The sequence below is a fragment of the Boleophthalmus pectinirostris genome, unplaced genomic scaffold, assembly GCF_026225935.1.
Source record: "Boleophthalmus pectinirostris isolate CB_2022bp ecotype Guang Dong unplaced genomic scaffold, ASM2622593v1 HiC_scaffold_2, whole genome shotgun sequence".
NCBI lineage: Eukaryota > Metazoa > Chordata > Actinopteri > Gobiiformes > Gobiidae > Boleophthalmus > Boleophthalmus pectinirostris.
The window spans coordinates 6,659,060-6,679,398 of NW_026571152.1; the positions used below are offsets into that span (position 1 = coordinate 6,659,060).

Genomic DNA, 20,339 nt, shown 5'->3' on the forward strand with positions numbered 1-20,339 from the left:
TTGATGCTACGTTTATCTGAAAAGAATATCTCCCAAAGCAGACTACAAGTGAATCACATTTAAGCCAGGATTAAGCTGCGCAAAAGTAACTTGTGTGTTTAAAAGTTTAGTAGTGGCCTCTGTACTGGTCCATGGCCCACAGTTTGAAAACCACATGCTCAAAATGGAACCACTAAAAAGGTTACACAATCATACTTTAATAAAAAATACATTATAGCTGAGCTTTGCAGGCAGCGTCTCATTTCAGCACCATGGACAGCAACAAGCACTAAGAACTCTGCATCTGATTATCTGTGTAAGTCAAAGTCCAAATATAAAAAATTGAAATTAATTATCCAATAATTACATTTCCTCAAACTTTTACAATCTATAATTTTCATCAGAGGTAATGATTTACTATTGTTGCATGCTAAAACATATAATATTTTGTTTTCAGTAGCATCTTCATTTAAACCAGGATTTCTCATAGCTAGAACAAGATAATACCAATACTAAGATGGTATTTTAGGGTTACACTGATCCAGCCTCTTTGCCTCCAATACCGATATCGATACTTTGACTTTAGGTCCTGATATTAAGTAATACCAGGGACCTTTTTTATCCCCCAAAACACAATGAAGGTATTTCAAAATTGGCCTAATTGTGTGATGAAACTGTTATTTAGCCTGTAAGTAACTACTGGACAGCTTTGTATTAATAATAATAATAACAAATAATAATAATAAAAAAGGACATCAGATTAAAGCCCCAGCCAGTGTATCGGCTGAACTGATATCATGGGACCCATACCAGATCCAATGTTTTCGATACCAGTATCAGTATCGGTGTAAGTAAGTAAGTTTTTATTTATATTCGCTTTTCACAGGGGACTACTAGTGTAGCCACAGCTGCCCTGAGTCAGACTGACTGAAGCGCTGCAGCCATGCCAATCGGTGCCATTGGTCCCTCTGACCAACCCCATCACTCACGCACACACCACTTTCTTACTAAGCAATGTGAGTGAAATGTTTTGCCTAAGGACTGGCCCCACTGTGGCACCTGATTTTTCCAGTGGTCTCCCATCCAAATACGAACCAGACCCATCCTCGCTTAGCCTCTGAGATCTGACAGGATCAGGCTTTTACAAGCTGGTATGGCCACATTGGTGCATCCCTAGTATTAAGAAATCAGGACTAGTGATCTGTGAGTCTGTTCAGGAAAAAAAAAAAAAAAAACAACAACAACAACAAAAAACACTATTCTCAGATATGTGTGTGTAGTTCTACATAAGATTGTTGAGTAGCAGCAGTACAGGCTCTGACATGTTGCTTAAAAAAGACAGTACATTATCACAATGTCCTATCAGTGGTTTTCCCATTCATCAAATGCAAAAACACATTACAGCCAACACCGCATGCTGTTTTTACTCCCGGGTTCACTCCAGCACCATGGACAGCACCAGCTACCGGACAATCTGTTATTACAAGAGAGACGTCTTAAGAAACAATAATATAGATATATATATATATATATATATATATATATATATATATATATATATAATTAGGAATCAGTAGCCTACACCAACGCGCAGAGTCAAAATGATAAGACTTAAAGAGCCTGTGTTACGCTATCTTCTGATCTATGTTCTAAATGTAGTTTCTTCATCACAATAGGAAGTGAGCATGGGTGTGCTTCCGGCTCCATTCACTCTGGCTCGAATTCGCTTTGTATTAAAAACAAAACAAAACAAAACTGTCACTCCTCTCTCTGTAACTGCTGCTGTCAGACTCCTCATTTTTGTCTTAAAATGTGTTCATTAATGCACTCTATATGATTCTGGTGTTTTTATTTCACAGCTTTGTCTCTAAATGAATTCCTATTCTCCTCATAAGAGTTAGAGCCCTGCACTCCTGCAGGCCTCCCACGGGACTCACGGGACCCGCGGGACCAGACGCAAATCGACATGGCGCAGGGCACAAAGCTCATTGTGGGCGCAGACAGGAGCAGGACTGCACAATGTGGGAGCGGGCGGGTGGGATGATAAACTGCAGTCCCATAAACTAAATATGAGTGTAAAGTAAAATATACAAATGATTAAGGTATGCCTATCATACATCGTTTGTGCTTAATATTTTATTTGGCATTAATAAAAACATTTTAAGAAGCCTAAATTTGCGAATGTGGTCTAATCTGTGCACATTTTAGACAATTCTTTTCTGCTTCTGTGTGTTTGACAGAGCTTAAGAAAGCAAACGTCTCCATCTTGTGGGATTTGCGGGTGGAAGCAGGACTAAAAATTACAATTCTTTGTGGGTGTGAACGTTAGTGGGACTGAAACTTCTATCCCGCTCAGACCACTAGTGCAGGCCGCTATGAGCTTCATTTGACTGGAACCAAACACTATGGATGATGTCCCTTTAAGACCCTTCTAAAACTAACTCCTACAACAGTCCGTGCTCGATAACACCTTCACTAGAATCATTTAGATAATTTCAGTCCTAGAATTGTCAAACTCTACTCACTGGTAACTTTTAACTTAAACTACCACTTCATGACATCACAAGTTGGAATGGAGCATTTTGAGCTTTGGAGATGTACAGATTTATAATGCAGGATTACTCAAACATGTGAATCAAACAAAACACAACTCTAAATATGTTTTTGAAGAGAAAACAACATTCTAACATGGTTTAAAACTTGCAAGAACCCATTTTGTACAATGTAGGAGCTTTAAAAACACAGTGGAGCACTTCTTGTATTACCACATGACATCACAACATGGAACACGGTGTTTTCTGCTTGAGAACACATCCTAAATATCCATGATTTGTGTGTTAAACATGTGGAAATGAAATAAAACACAACGCCAGGTCTGTTTGCGATGAGAAAACATTATGACATAGATAAAAAAAACTGCATAATATAGGCCCTTTAAGCACAGTACATCATTTTTTCTCACCCAGCTCTGCCCCGTCAGCAGATTCCCCATTCATAAAACACTATGAACCCATAACAGCCAACACCACATGCTGTTTGTGTTCCCCCGGCTCATTCCAGCACCACGGACAGCTCCAGTCACCAGTCACTCTCCCTCAAAGCTCCCCCGATACAATGGTCAATCTCTCTATTCTCTGGCTCCGGCCCCGCGGACAAAACCATGCGGCGCGAGAAGGGCCCACAGCTGCGCCAATGTCATGTTCCCTTTTCAAACCCGCCGCACAAGGCCGGGCACCGAGGAGCAAAATTATTCCACTCGCTCCTTTATTTACCGCCAGCCAACAACGGAAAATTCCTCTACAAAATGAGGACAAAAAACTCTGTGTCCTGAGTCAATAATTTAAGAAAGGCTTTCAAAGGATTCTCGAGGATGAAAGATGAAGTGGAGGCCGGGTGCTTGCTGTATACGTTTCCCGAGCTTGAACTAAACAACATGAAAAGGAATATATGTTTGGGATGGTACAGGCCAGCGTGGAACTGTATGATCTCTGAGTGCACCCTACACTGTAAAATTTAAAGGGCCCATCTCATGCAAAATAACTCTTTTCACGTTGTATCTTCTGCAGATATACAAGCACAATTTGGGTTTTGGAACATCCATTACACAATAGTTATGAACAGTGTTGGGAAGGTTACTTTAAAAATGTATTCCCCTACAGATTAAAGATTACATATTGTAACATTGTAACATAATCCATTAAATTACTTAAAGTGAGTAACGTAATCTGAATACTTTAGGATTACTTGATTTACTGTAGAGAAGCAAAGACAAGGAAATCATAACGTAAGATGTTTTGTCTGCTAAAAGACAATAAAAAGCCTGGTCTTTACTTAACGAAATTAAAAATATTATTGATAGAAGAGGAGGAGACATGGTCCACACAGCATGGTTTAGTCCTGTTAAATCCTGTTTGAGACATAGTTTAGACCTGGTTTTAGTCCTAGTTTAGTCCTGGTTTAGTCCTGGTTTAGACCTTGCTTAGACCTGGTTTTTTACCTGGTTTAGATCTGGTTTGGATCTGGTTTTAGACCTGGTTTAGACCTGGTTTAGACCTGGTTTGGACCTGGTTTGGACCTGGTTTAGACCTAGTTTAGACCTTGTTTAGACCTGGTTTTAGACCTGCTTTAGATCTGGTTTAGACCTGGTTTAGTGTCCGGCAATGAGTGAAATTACTGAAAAAAAAGGGATATAGCCCAAAATATGAAAACAGGAAAATACCTCTGTGTAATCCATTTATTTCAACCAAGTAACTGTAATCTAATTACCACTCACTGAAACAGTAACTGTAACTGAATACAGTTACTCATAATTTGTACTCTGTTTACGTAACTTTTTACGTAAACGTAACTTTACGTAACATGTAATCTGTTACTCCCCAACACTGGTTATGAAATCTTACTGATTTCTTAGCAATAGTTGGCAGAAAGGCCGACTATTGCTCATCCCCCCGCCCGTCCTGAGAAAGCACAGGCTCCGCCCTCCAAACGTGACGTAGGCTCTGAGTGAGCCGCCCTTCCTCCGCCCATCTCAAGGAGGGAGGGGGAGACAGGCGTGCACCCTGATAGTGGTAGGAATAAACTTTTATTCATCATGGTGATACAGCGCGTTCAGCCGCATGTGTTGGACCCGGAATCGGACGAGGACTTGGAGGTGCACGAAGCGCAAGCACCACGTCGACATCAGCTGAACATTACTGATTGGTGAAGTATTAATAAACACTAGTAGATAAACTTATTATATCACGTAAACTGCAGAGTAGAACAATGAGTTTATGCTGTCACTTTGGTTTAGGTCAGCTTCTTTCCTGAAGCTGTCAGACTTTTGAACAGTGCACACTGACTTTCTGCTTGGGCTGCCTCTCTATCTTGCCACGTTTTTTTTACTACTTGTTCAAATGTTGTTTTGAATGTATTTAATTCTGGATCACTGGGCCTCGGGGAGCACATTTCGTTCTGTCATGTGTTTCTCTCGCATGTTTGAATGACAAATAAAGAACCTTGAACCTTGAAGGTGTTCATGTGGGAATTGTCAGCTGATGCAGGGTGGATGCGCGGTGGAGGCAGGGCAGAGGTGCTGCACTGAGGAAGAACAAAAATGTGGCTGTTTGCTGCAGGTGTTCCAGTCAGTAGGAGCAGGTAGAGGGCGCTCTTGGAAAAAGGATCAAAACTTAAACAGAACGGATTCCAGGCACTCCAAAAAAGTAGAAAAAAGTAAAAAAAATTAAAAAAGCACGGGGAATAATATATATACACTGTTTTGCCCTAAAAATGTTTGGGATGTTGTTTTATACAGTTGTTTTTACCAGTAGATTGCATTTGCTGCTGCTTGTCTTTTATTTTGGAGGTCTCTTTAGAGACAGGAAGTTATGACAGGAAGTCAGCCTTATGTTGTTTTTGTTTGCCCTGAGCAGCACATCTGCCTTTTTGTTCGTGCCTTTGACCTCACTGTCTGTAAGTTGTTTTTTATACAGATAAGAAGTATAATATCCTTGCTTTATTTGTTATGGATGGTTATTAGAAATGTATTTTTATTGAAGATTAAGTATCATATGGTGTAGTAGCTTGTAGTTAAGCTAACCTCGGTTATATTTTGCACTGTGCTAAATGCAGCTTTTTATGTTTTGCAGTTTTACTCTGTTTTTGGAACCTTTGCAGAGAAATAAATTGGAGCTATGGACGCTTTATCGTGACTCTGCGCATGTTTCCAAAAAGGAGTTACGCTTACCACTAAACTGTGTTAGAAACACGCAAGGAGAGCGGAATACACACTGTTGGGGAGTAACAGATTACATGTACCGCCGTTACGTAATCAGAGTACAAATTATGAGTAACTGTATTCGGTTACAGTTACTGTTTCAATGAGTGGTAAGTGGATTACAGTTACTTTACTGAAATAAGTGGATTACAAGGCAGTATTTTCCTGTTTTCACATTTTGTGCTACTTCCCATTTATTAATTTTTTATTTGGGTAATTCCACTCACATGAGGGGACACGCACACAAACACACACAAACACACACCTTCATCATCGTCATTAACCTGAGCACGCACGGACCACATCTCCTTCCGTAGATACTGTGCGGACACCACCGTCCTCCCGTGCGCCGCGTGTGGACTGTGTTTTCCCGCGTACGCTGCGTAGACCACACTTCCTCCTGTGCGCCTCTAAACCAGAACTAACACCAGGACTAAACCAGGTCTAAAGTAGGACTAAACCAGGACTGAACTTGGACTAAACGAGGTCTAAACCAGATCTAAACCAGAACTAAACCAGGTCTAACATCAAGACTAAAACCAGGTCTAAAACCAGGACTAAACCAGAACTAAAACCAGGTCTAAACAATATGACACCTAACAGTAGATTGGACATAATTTAAGGTGATCTCAGATAAAAATAATTTCTCTATCAATAATATTTTTTAATATGGTTAAGTAAAGACTGAGTTTGTAATGGTCTTTTAGCAAACAAAACATCTCATGTTCAGATTTCCTAGTCTTTACGTCTCTACAGCAAACAGTTTCTTATTTATGGAGACTTGGGCTCATCAGACAATTTGAAGACAACAAACATGAATTTTCAGGATGTGGTTGGTACATTCATGTAGTGTATATATATATATATATATATATATATATATATATATATATATATATATATATATATATATATATATATGTGTATATATATAATATTGAATTAAACCCTGATGAAGACCAGTTTAGGTCGAAACATGTTGGTTTTGGCCATTCAAATAAAGGCCTTTTAACTATATTTTTCCTCGTGTGATTTTTTACTTTTTCTATTTTTTTGGAGTGCCTGGAATCCGTTGTGTTTAAGTTACACTGAGGAACTTTAGTCAAAATTTTCAAGGCAATTGGTTTTCTAGATTTTTTCAAGTAAAGTTTACTTACTGGATTGCACAGTGTAGATGTCTGGGTGGCAAAAAAAAAAAAAAAAACTAACTTCACATAAAACTTGATTTCTGTGTATAAATACGATGAGCCATGGGGAAAGTGGAATGCATTCATAAATAGTAGTAAAACAACATAGTACATTAAAGTATCATCACCAAATGCATGTTTAAATAAGAACTTGTCACTCCAGACTGTTGTTATGTTGTTTTTGATTTATATTGTTTTTGTATATTTTGAAATGTTACCAAAAACCAATAAAAACAAAGTTTAAAAAAAAAAAAAAAAAAAAGTTAGTTAGGTTGCTTTATTCATACCCATTTGTAAATTTGTTTTGTAGATTTGACAGGCTGATGCCACATTTCACATTTCATTCATCCACACTCTACACAAAAAACACAAATAAAAACACAATGTCAAACAAAGTGTGACTGTGCTCCAGTGCAGAATGGTTTTGTTCCATAAATAATTCATTCATTCATCACGCTTGTCAAAAAAATTACAATTAATATTAAATATATTTTTAAAAAACACTTTCCACGACAGGGTACTAAAATTGATAAATAAATAGATTTCAATTTATTCATTAGTACAACAGCAGCTCTAACAAAACTTCTTTTAAAATAATTCGACATAATGATCAGATTGGATTGGCACAATTATATATGGACTAAAAATAATCATAACGGACTGGATAATTCAGTTTTTTGTCTGAAATGTGGAAATTATTGCTTTTTTAAGAGCTCAAGCTAAGATAAACATCTGACACTAGACACTTTACACCAGGGGTGCGCAATACGTCGATCGCGATCTACCAGTCGATCGCCAAGGTCGTGTGGGTAGATCGCCGTGTCTTAGTACTCGTCTCGGACAGTGCAGTTTGCTTGGCTTTGTATTAGGTAGATCATTTTGACTTGGTCATTTTGTAAGTAGCTCGCATGCTGAAAAAGTGTGAGCACCCCTGCTTTACACCATAACAGTTTATTTAAGTGTGTTTAAGAGTGTTTTAGGCAGAATCAGGATCTACAGAGCAATAAACCAGAGCTTCTATCTTCTTCATTCAGTTAAAGTCCAATAAGCTTTCGTTTGGTCTTACGATAATTTATGTTAGGTTCTTTTTGTGTTTGTGTTTGTGTTCGTACCTGACAGTTTCGACGGCTCAGTAGTGCTCTTCCTCAGAGTGACCGAAACACAAAGCAGAACAGGAATCTCCGACCACTGTAAAAGAGAGAAGCACATTATAGACTGGGATGAAGCAAACATCACTGGGACAGAGGAAAACAAACATCAACGCTGGATTAAAGAGAGATCGAAATACAGAAACGTGCCCATCGGACAATAAACTGAGACAAGGGGGCTTTTTTACTCTCACACACCTGGGATACTGTCCTGAGGAAATCGGACTGCAGATGGCGCTGTCTTCCTGCCTCCACCAGTAGGAAGACAATGCCAAAACCTGTATACTCCCTTCCAGACCTAAGGGCAATTTTAGGTCATTTGTCCTCACCTGGATTTTTTTTCTTAATTACCTCCACCAAGGAGGTTATGTTTTTGCCGGCGTTTGTTTGTTTGTTTGTTTGTTTGTCTGTTAGCAACATAACTCAAAAAGTTATGGAGCGATTTTGATGAAATTTTCAGGATTTGTTGGAAATGTGAAAAGGAAGAACTGATTTCATTTTGGGGGTGATCCGGAAGAAATCCTGGATTCTGGATCACTTTGAATTTTTAGTTAACATTGTGGTAAATGGGGCCAAAAATTTTGTTTCTCAATATCTCGGTTAATTATTGACCAAACCCCATGAAATTTGACTCAGGGATGGACAATGGGATCCTCTTTCATATTCCAAAGGCTGATTTTATCGCAATTTATATAAAAAATGGGGGTAGTTCTTGGCGGAGGTCTGCGCTCTCTGAGTGCTTTTCTAGTTTTGCTATTAAAACTCCCCCTTATACCCCCTTATGACGTGTTATACATCTTTTTTTTTTCAGTACAACCTGTTATTTCACAATCTGCTGCTGTAGTTGTGTCATATGGCTGCAATAAAACTATAAGACCAGAAATACAAATGAAAAAAAAAAAAAATCTTAATTTAGAGCCTTACCAAAAGTGCAAAATATCAAGTCTACTGAAAGTAAACTAAGTAAACAAAAAATGATCTAATATCAAGTAAACTAAAAATATCCTTATTGCTTCAAAAAACAAAACAAAACAAACCAAAAAAAGTGCAATGGCCCCATGACTTTCCTGGTGTCAGTCATGGAAACAGCCGGTGTCAGGTCCAGGGCACAGAGCCACATCACTTCCTGCATTTCCATGGTGTTTATTACATTTGCATTTGTACATGTTGAGTGAAATAAGGCAAGGCAAGTTTATTTGTATAGCACAATTCGTACACAAAGTAATTCAAAGTGCTTTACAGAATAAGAAATACATTAAAATCATAATAAAAACAAATCAAAACATAAATAATCATGAAGATTAAAAATAAAAAAGGGAGACATAAATTGGAGAGAAGAGTGTGGAATGAAAACCTTTCAGTTATTTGCACAGTTAAACAGAAATGTTTTGAGTCTGGATTTAAACAGCGTCACAGAAGAGTCTGTCTCACATGTTCAGACTGTTCCAGGTTTTAGCTGCATGAACCTGAAACGCTGACTCCCCTTGTTTAGTCGTGACTCTGGGCACCAGCAGGAGGCCGGTCCCTGAGCTCCTCAGAGTGTGAGATGGTTCATATGACACTAACATGTCACAGATGGACTTTGGTGCTCGGCCATGGAGAGACTTGTACAAGCAGAGCTGCTTTAAAGTCTATTCTCTGAGGCACAGGAAGCCAGTGCAGAAATAAACCTTTCAAATAAAAATAACAAGAGATACACAATTACACAGACCAAAATGTGTAATTTGACATTTATTTGAGAAATAGCTGCACTTAGAGCAACTTTTTCAATTGTTATGAACACAGACGCTCAGAACATCGACCATTGACTCACTACACTCTTTGGCAAAGTTTGGGTTGATCAAAATGGACAGAGTGCATGTGTTTGGCAGAAAACAACATTCCTGTTAGACACTCGTTTTCTCTATGTCTTCACGGAGCTTGTGACGTAGAATAATGCTGGAAATATGGTCGGAAAGCTACAAGTCTCAGCTTTTCAAGGCAAAGTTTCTATCTTTAATGTGCAGTTATATACAACATATTCCCAGGTATCGTATATGACTCTGTTGGTCTGAAAGGGTTAAACCATCTGACCAGACAAGTCACAGCGCCATCACGAGACCAGTCTGAGGAAGACCGCGAATGAGCAGTCAAAACTGTCAGGTATGAAAACAAACTCATGGTCTGAAAAAAGAACCTAATAACATTCATTCAGTCGTGTTGTGTCCAGATAAACACCTGTCTCGGTCTGCTGGTGTTTTTCTGACCTTTGCAATGCATTGTGGTCTATACTGACCGCTCGAGACTCTACATCCCACTGGAAACTACTTTTCAAGGTGCATTCGGGGCTATTTTGAGTGCTATTTCACCAACTGGACATTCAAAAACCCCTAAATAATGTCCTAAGTAGAGAATAGTGTAGCCATTTGGACACTTACATTTGATAAGTGTGGGCACTGCTCTGTCTGAGGCTTGTTAGACTTTAACCTGTGCTTTATTTTAAAACAAAATCTGACCAGAAAGAATGGACTTAGCTAGAACTACAACAGGGTAGCCGATTCTTGCAGTTAAACAAGTCTTGCATGATTAAAATCAAACTCCTAAACAAATCCACGATTACAGGTTCTTGAAAATGCATTGTTTAAGTCCTTTTTGCATTTTTTTCTTGAGTTTTCAGACTTTTTTTGACTGTTGACAGTGTTTTTTTTAATGTGTGCATTGTGTCACTATGGTAACTCATACATATTCCACCATTAGAGATACATGTATAGCCCCTCTCAGCGTGATGTCGCTGGAAAGTATGTGTAAAGATGTTGGACTGTCGACAGCGTAGTGCCTCTCTGAGACCAATCAATGCTCCAGCGCGGAGTCTCTTGTGTTCCTTTTAGCTGTGACGCCTTCAAAGCGGCTCCTTCGCCACTTCTCTACACGACAATCTCTGCTCCTTATACCAAACATACAAAGGAACCGGAACATGACGATAAAAATTACTCCAACTCCAAATTCATTGGTTTAAAATGGTGCATTATGTAATACTTTTGGACCTGGATGTGCTTGTCTCAGTGGAAATGGTACAGGTAGTGTTCTGCTTTTCAGCTTTTCATTCCATCCATTTTCTTCCGCTTATCCAGGCAGCAGTTTAAACAGGGACTCCCAGACTTCCTTCACCCCAGACGCATCCTCCAGCTCCTCCAACGGGGCCTCCAGGCATTCCCAGGCCAGCCCAGAGACATAGTCCCTTCAGCATGTCCTGGGTCTTCCCTGGGGCCTCCTCCTGGTGGAACATGCCCAGAACACCTCTCCAGGGAGGCGTCCAGGAGGCATCCAGAACAGATGACCTCCCCTCAGCTGGCTCCTCTCGACGCAGAGGAACAGTGGCTCTACTCCGAGCTCCTCCCGTGTGGCTGAGCTCCTCACCCTATCTCTAAGGGAGCGCCCAGCCACCCTGCAGACGAAACGCATTTGTGCCGCTTGTATCCGCGATCTTGTCCTTTCGGTCATTACCCAGAGCTCATGACCATAGGTGAGAGTAGGAACGTAGATTGAGTGGTAAATCGAGAGCTTTACCTTTCCACTCATCTCCCTCTTCACCAGGGAGGAGTTCAAGTATTTAATTCATTTTACATACAAATACTTTTATTTAGAAATCTGTGCTTTTATTTTGGTACTCCACACCAGTCCATGGAACTGGCAGTGTTGGATAGTAACAGATTACATGTACCAGAGTTATGTAATCAGAGTACAAATTATGAGTAACTGTATTCAGTTACAGTTACAGTTTTAGTGAGTGGTAATTGGATTACAGTTACTTGGTTGAAATGAATGTATTACTCAGAGGTATTTTCCTGTTTTCACATTTTGGGCTATATCCCTTTTTTTTTTTTTGTAATTCCACTCATTGCTGGTCACTAAACCAGGTCTAAACAAGGTCTAAACCAGGACTAAACCCAGGTCCAAACCAGGTCTAAACCAGGTCTAAACTATGTCTCAAACAGGATTTAAAAGGACTAAATCATTCCGTGCGGACCGTGTCTCCTCCTCTTCTATCAATAATATATTTTTTATATGGTTAAGTAAAGTCGGGGCTTTTTATTTTCTTTTAACAGACAAAACATCTTAGGTTATGATTTCCTCATCTTTGCTTCTCTACAGCAAATCAAGTAATCCAAAGTATTCAGATTATGTTACTCACTTTAAGTAAATTAATGGATTATGTTACAAACTACATTTTGGGGTATGTAATCTGTAATCTTTAGGGGAATACATTTTAAAAGTAACCTTCCCAACACTGGGAACTGGAAATGTGAAAAATAAGCAAGGAAGATGAGAACACAAGTTGATAAGGAGCCAATAAAACACACTCATACAACTAAAAATCTTAGATCTAAAATGTAAAAATCCAAATCTAAAAACTTAGTGCAACATCTACAGAAGCAACGGCTGCACGTACACATTTGTACATTTAATTTGAGTAATTTCATGGATGTAGAAATTACTTCAAAACAAAATTGTAAAGTTAAAAAAGACGTTATTATTATAGTAATCAGCCACGTCATTTATGTTCACGTTATTTTCAGTAGAGATGACCAATTCCAGCGCTGAAATGATCCAAATGATTCTACTTAAGGTTGATTGGAGTTTAAAAACACAGTGGAGCACTTCCTGTATTACCACATGACATCACAAGACATCAGTTTGAGAGAAGAAAGCCTAAATCTGCAGAGTTTGTGTGTTAAACATGTGTGAATGAAACAAAACACAACTCCTGGTCTGTTATTTTTATGATTTAACAAGATTATAACAAGGCTCAAAACTCACAGGAATCAATTTTATGTAACATAGTGCCTTTAAGTAAATATTTTAAATCAAGCAACAGAAAAAAATAAATAAAAATGCAGCTACAACAGACTTCCAATTGCTAAATGATGCATGAAAGAAGTTCAATTGAAGCCAGCGCCTTGAGCCAGTAACACAAAACAACAAAGATATATATTTTTTTTAAAACACAAAAACAAATCAAGCAAGATGTAAAGTTCAATAACAGTGTAATAATGTCACTGTTTTGGCCATCTCACATGCATTTCTCTCTGTACAACCAAAAAAAACAAAAACAAAAATGACACACACACACACAGAGAGAGAGAGAGACACGCGTTCGCTGTCAGATGTCTGGTTGTGCATACATCTCCAGCTCGGCTCTGTGTAAACACGACTACACAAGTAAAGAAAGTGGGGCTGTCAAAAACAACTTGAGTCACTGGGGGCTAAATGCTAACAGACGCTCACTTTAGCTCCCGAAAACTGCGCAGTGTTTGAGTCTGGGCCGGATCACAGCGAGGTTCTATGATGCAAACGCCAATGTCAACACTGCAAGTTACTGTTTTTTGTTTTTTTTTGTTACACATGGTGTTGGCCAGATTACACAATTGTCAGATCTGTCGTAGGTTATGATGTTGTTTCCTCATCACAAACAAACCTGGAGTTGTGTTTTGTTTCATTCACACATGTTCACACAAGTGATCCTTTATTATTGATAATCCGTGTGTCATTCGCTCATTCGATTTTCAAAATAAAAGCAAAAATAAGAAAAAAATAATAATAATAAATTTCTTCATGTCCTGTCTGTTTGAACTATTTGAACAATTTGAACCCTTTATAAATGGTCACACCTGCTGTTCACTCAATTAGCCCTGATGAAGACCAAGTAGTCGAAACGCATTGGCGTGACTTTTAATAAATTCACCGCAAATAAGAGAGCCTCTGCCATCATTTTTCAATTTTACGAAATTTCTTCATTATTTGTCTCCAAAACCAAAATAAAAAAAAATATATAAAATAATAATAATAATAATAATAAAAAAACAGATAAAATTTTTTTTTTTTATTTTGTGTTTTAAATGAATAAAAAAAAAAAAAAAAAAAGGATAATGACTGTTTCCCGTTTCAGTGACTTAAACTGCAATGCCGGACTTTTGCACCGCATACGGACTGAACCAGGACTAAGCCAGGACTAAAACCAGGACTGAACTGTTTTTAGTCCTGGTCTGGTCCCAGTCTCAGTCCCGGTCTCAATCCTGGTCTTGGTCCTGGTCTGGTCCCGGACCTGGTTTAGGTTTAAAAATTTCAATTTCAAATGTATTTATTTATTTTAAAATTGTGTTTCTCACTCCCAAGCGAATAAATAAATAATACATGGGAAAGTCTAAAGTTCTTCTTTAGGGAGATGTAGATTTGTAGCTTCCTGGCGCCTGGTGGTTAGAGAGGAGAGAGTTCAGCATCCTAACAGCCTGCTGGATGAAGCTGAGTCTGGTGGTGCGGGGACAGAGGCTCTTGTAGCTCCCCCCGGAGGCTGGAGGCTCCTGTAACTTCTGAATTTCATGATATAATTTCCAATAGGTGAAAGGGCCTATCAATGGAGTTCAGAAGATGAATGATGACGTTTGGACTGTTGTCATAGCAATTAACAATGCAAAACAAAATATGATATCTTTTTAATGATCAGGCGTCCTCAAAATGTCACCATATAACAGCAAATTTATCATTGTTTGTCTGGGACTGGATTAGAGAGAAAGGAGAGAGGGAAAGAGAGAGAAATCAATGGAGAGAGAGGGACAGAGAGAGAAAGAGAGCGGGTGAAGGATAGAAAGAGAGGGGGTGAGAGAGAGAGAGAGGAAGCAGGGGAACAAGGGAGTATAAAAGAAAAAAGGGAGATAGATGGAGACAGAAAAGAAGAAGAGAGGGAGCTAGAGAGAGTCAAAGAGCGAGACGGGGTATGGGAAAGATCGGAAGAACGATAGAAAGAGCGGGGATGAGAGAGACAGAAGGAGAGAGAAAGAGGAGGGTGAAGAGAGAGAAGGAGGAGGGGAGTAAGAGAGAGAAAAGGAGAGAGATGGAGGCAGAAAGGAAGAAGAGAGGGAGGTAGAGAGAGTCAAAGAGAGCAGTTGGGAGAGAAAGAGAGCGGGGGAACGATAGAAAGTGCAGGGATGTGAGAGAGAGAGAAGGAGAGGGGGAGAATATAAGTGCAATTTAGTTCAATATTCATATAAATTGCAAAAAACAAAGCTATACCTTGGTTTAAAGACTTGAAATGACTTGAAGCTCAATGCAGACGACTTGGACTTGACTTGGATTTACGGGACAGTGACTCGAGACTCGACTTGGACGTGCCTGTATTTGACTTGGGACTTGACTCGGACTTGAATTCAAAGACTTACTTGAGACTTGCAAAACAACCACTTGGTCTCAGATCTGATTAATCAACAGTGTTGGGAAGGTGACTTTTAAAATGTATTCCCCTACAGATTACAGATTACATACCCCAGAATGTAGTTTGTAACGTAATCCATTAAATGACTTAAAGTGAGTAACGTAATCTGAATACTTTGGATTACTTGATTTGCTGTAGAGAAGCAAAGACGAGGAAATCTTCATATAAGAAGTTTTATCTTCTAAAAGAAAATAAAAAGCCCAGACTTTACTGAACCATCTTAAAAATATTATTGATAGAAGAGGAGGAGACACGTCCACAGAGCATGGTGTAGTCCTGGTTTAGTCCTGGTTTAGTCCTGGTTTAGTCCTGGTGTAGTCCTGGTTTAGTCCTGGTTTAGTCCTGTTTTTGTCCTGTTTTAGTCCTGGTTTAGTCCTGTTTTAGTCCTGTTTAGTCCTGGTTTAGTCCTAGTTTAGTCCTGGTTTAGTCCTCTTTTTTAGTCCTGGTTTAGACTTGGTTTAGTCCTGGTTTAGTCCTGTTTTTGTCCTGTTTTAGTCCTGGTTTAGTCCTAGTTTAGTCCTGGTTTAGTCCTCTTTTTTAGTCCTGGTTTACACTTGGTTTAGACCTGGTTTAGTCCTGGTTTAGTCCTGGTTTAGTCCTGTTTTAGTCCTGGTTTAGTCCTGTTTTAGTCCTGGTTTAGACTTGGTTTAGACTTGGTTTAGACCTGGTTTAGTCCTGTTTTAGTCCTGGTTTAGTCCTGGTTTAGTCCTGGTTTCAGTTCTGGATTAGTTCTGGTTTAATCCTGGTTTAGTCCTGGTTCAGTCCTGTTTTAGTCCTGGGTTAGTCCTGGTTTAGTCCTGTTTTAGTCCTGTTTTAGTCCTGGTTTAGATCTAGTTTAGACCTGGTTTAGTGTCCGGCAATGAGTGGAATTACTGAGAAAAAAAAAAAAAGAAAAAAAAAGGGGGATATAGCCCAAAATGTGAAAACAGGAAAATACCGCCGTGTAATCCACTTATTTCAACAAAGTAACTGTAATCCAATTACCACTCATGGAAACAGTAACTGTAACCGAATACAGTTACTCATAATTTGTAGTCTGATTACGTAACGCTGGTACATGTAATCTGTTACTCCCCAACACTGTCTCTTACATACCGGCCTGCACGCACACCCCATTATTACACATACGGAAAAAAAAAAAAAAAAACACGTATTATTCTCCAAGGCCAGAGGCGAAATTACTTTCAACGAGCTTCGCATTGTCCAAGTCACGAGTTAGTCTTGTTACAGCAGCTTACGGAGACAGCGTCCAAACTCGGAATCCACACACGGCTCTGGCCCCGGTCACATCATCAGAACACATGTATTACCTCCACAATGGGAAATCCCCTTATGCCATTATCTGCGCGGTAACGGATACGCTCGGAGGATTACCAGGTTACGCCAGCGGTCATTTGGGTACGGCGGCGTAAGCTGGCGCGCAGAGGACGCCGTGTAATGGTGTTAAACTGGGCAGAGAAACAAAAGGGAGAGAAAGACAGACGGTGCGATGATGTGTTTTTGTTTGGAAATGATCCACTTAAAAAAACAACAAAACAAACAAACATACGGACTAAAGGAAGTCACGGTGTTGTGTTTCATAGTAATTTATATGATTTATTTTCTCATTTTAACATGATCTGAGCCGTTTGTTGAGGTGTTTTTATCCTTTTGGTTATACTGAGCTAGGGCTGGGTATCGTTAAGAAGTTGCCGATACGATACATACCTCGATACACAGGCCACGATATGATACATATCTCGATGCAGGCAACTTTCGATTCGATATCAGATATTTCAAATTGATTCGATACGGTTCAATTAAAAATAAAGGCTAAATCATGTCTGTGATACTAAAAGTCTTTGTTAAACCACTTCTTGTGCAAAGTTCATATGAAACACAAACATTTTAATCATCAGAACAGTAAAAATGTTAAATGTGTCGCATAAATGAGCTTCCTTTCACTCCAAAAGCAACAAAACTGTAGCTGTAACAAAATAATTTCGTAAAACACTGTATCATCACATTAAACGATACAATATATTGATATTCCGATATTTTTGCACACCCCTATACTGAGCTGTGTTATTTTTATTTTTTATGTTCTTTTTTTATTTATTTTTTATTTTATTTTATTGGTTCTTTATTATTGTTACTATTTCTCTCCATATGGATGTCTATTAAGTATGAGTAGTAGTTTTTTATTCGGTCATTTTGCAGCACTACAAAACAAAACATAGACTTCAACCCCATGGATCATGACAGAAAGGGTTTAGGCTGAAGAAAAAAAGTATTTATAATTCCAAACAATGCCAGAATTCCAAGAAAGAAAGGCATCATATGAACAGCAAGTTGAAACCAAACAAAATTTAATGCATAATTCATTCATTCCAGAGCTCTATATATTTCACAGCATGACGCTTTTAAGGCTTCTACAGTGTTACGTTTTTTGTTTTTGTTTTTTACAGAAATATCATTTTTTTTTTGTCTTAATTTTTGTCTTAATTTTTATTTTATTTTTTTAATAGTCATACAAATAATAATAAACAGTGGGGAACTTATTTGGGGCTGTAGGCAAACTTGAGATTGGGGACATTTTAAACATGTATTGTTTTTATTTTAATTATATTATAATTAATTTTTTTTTTTTTCCCCATCCCGTTGTTCATGAGACACACACATCTTTATTCGAATTAGGGTGGATTGAAAACTTGTCGCCTACTAGATAACCAGAGCTGTAAAAAGTTTTTTTTTTTTTTTTTCTTCTTCTAGGACAATTAGGCTGTGTTCAGACGGCAGCCTGAAGTGACCCAAATCCGATTTTTTGGCCTCTATGTGACCTGTATCTGATCTTTTAATGACAGTCTGAACGACACAGATCCGATTTTTTTCAAAATGTGACCCAGGACCAGGACACTTGGATATGTGGCTCCTGAAACCGATACATATCTGATCTTTTGACATACGACTTCAGTCTGAAACGGCCAAAGCGCATTCATTCTGACCTACACGTTATCAACAAGCCACAAACGTCACTATTCTGTGCTGAAGTAGGCGAAAATTGTTAATGAACTCTGTGTCACTGAAGTGAAGCACATCACCACTCACCACTCTTGGCTACGTCTCTGCACTCACACACGTTCCTTTCAACGGACGTCGCTGCCGCTGCCCCCACAAAACGCCAAGGCCAAAAACCTCGTCCTTCTCCTTCTCAGTCTCCTCCTTAAAACAAGTAAGTTGTTCATGTTCTGGCTCCGGTACGAGAGGAACTTTAAAATCTCCAGGTGCTCAATGCTTCGCGTCCATGTTTGGACAACTTCAGTAAACACAGAGCACGCTCACTACGGTTGACGTCGTCGTGTCCTCCAGTGCACATGCGGGACACTTTCGGGCCGTTTAATGTTCACACTGGAGTCAGACACAAGTCGCATTTAATTGGAAATGTGAACGACCTCGCAAAAACATGGGATTTCACAAAAAAATCGGAATTGAGCGTTAAGCCCTGCGGTCTGAACGTAGCCTTACATTGTCAACCAATCAAACTTTATTTATAGTACACATTTCATACAGAAGTGCAACACAGAGCACTTTTTATTTACATCCATTGCATATGATTATGATTGTGCTCTGATTATGTTCAAATCAGGGTCAAACTGACTGGCTCATTCTAACATAAAAGGAGATACTCTGACTCTGACAACAGATTTGACAATCAGATACTAATGTGATGGTGTTTTCTTGTTTAAAAGTAAAAACACTCTCATTTAATGTCATATTGAGAGGAAATCAAATTGCGTCCGCCTACTGTTGCCTAATGGTAGCGCCGCCTCTGATGATAAAGAAGGCACACATTTACCATTTATGATCAAAATAAGAAAAGCATGTGTTTAGTTAATAGTCGTGGTTTACTTGTGAAGACAATATATCTAGTCTTGAGTAGGCTGGGTGTGATGCGTGGGTGGTGTTTGTTATTATTTTATTTTATTGGTTCTTTTATTATTATTATCATTATTATTATTATCTCAGTCACGGCGTTGTGTTTGCTTAAAGGTCCCATGTTGCACAGAGTTGACTCTTGTGAGATTTAAAACATGTTGTAATGTTGTTTCCTCATCAAAATCCTAATTGAAGTTGTGTTTTGTTTCATTCACACATGTTTAACACACAAATCATGCATATTTAGGCTGAGTTCTTCTCTCAAATGGGAAACACTCCAACGTCGTGATGTCATGCAGTGGTAGTTTCAAAGTTAACAGCTTCTTTTACCTTTTGTTCAGTAGAGATTGGCAATTCCAGGGCCAAAATCTGCAGGGTTTGTGTGTTAAACATGCGTGAAAAAAAAAAACAACAACTCTGTCTGTGATGAGGAAATATTTGAACGTCGATCAGAAAAGAGTGTAATATGGGACCTTTAAAATATTTATACTTGTAAATCATAAAAGTAGTTGTTAAAGAGCTGGACTGTAACCACCGCTGACACATATTCTTTTCTGTTCGGGTACCTCTTAGCGGTTCGGATAAATTTGGCACTGAATTATGGTAATGACTGCAGAAAAACATTAAATTATGTAAAAGAGGCAAAGTTGCCGAAATTACTTCTGAATGTGGAAGATGCCAAAATCCCAAACACTATAAAACAGATAATTACATATTTGAAGTGACACTCTGTAACTTTCTCGAGATGGAAAATAACCTCCATAATTCCATGGAAATAGAAAGTTAAAACCATAAACTGTAAATGGATGTAGCTTCCAAATCGGATGTGAAGTAAAAACATCTCCCACTGTTGTTTTTAAAAAGAACCCAAGAAGTTAATGCACAAAAGAAGACAAAATAAATGTTTTTTAGAGGAGGAAGTGAACGTGGACGCACTTCTGGCTCCAATCTACTTTGTGTTACTGCTGCTGTCAGACTCCTCATTTTGGTCTTAAATTGTTCGTATTAACCCGCTCTACGTGATTTTTGTCCATAAATCAATATATGAGCATACGTTTAACATTTATAAAAAGACAACATGAGTAAAAGTAGCCCTCACTACAGCAAAG

General features: G+C 38.6%; 1 pseudogene; it reads right to left on the minus strand.

The window, feature by feature from the left end:
* Positions 1 to 1,026: 1,026 nt before the first annotated feature.
* Positions 1,027 to 1,144, minus strand: LOC129409578 (5S ribosomal RNA; annotated as a pseudogene).
* Between the last annotated feature and the right edge of the window lie 19,195 nt (positions 1,145 to 20,339).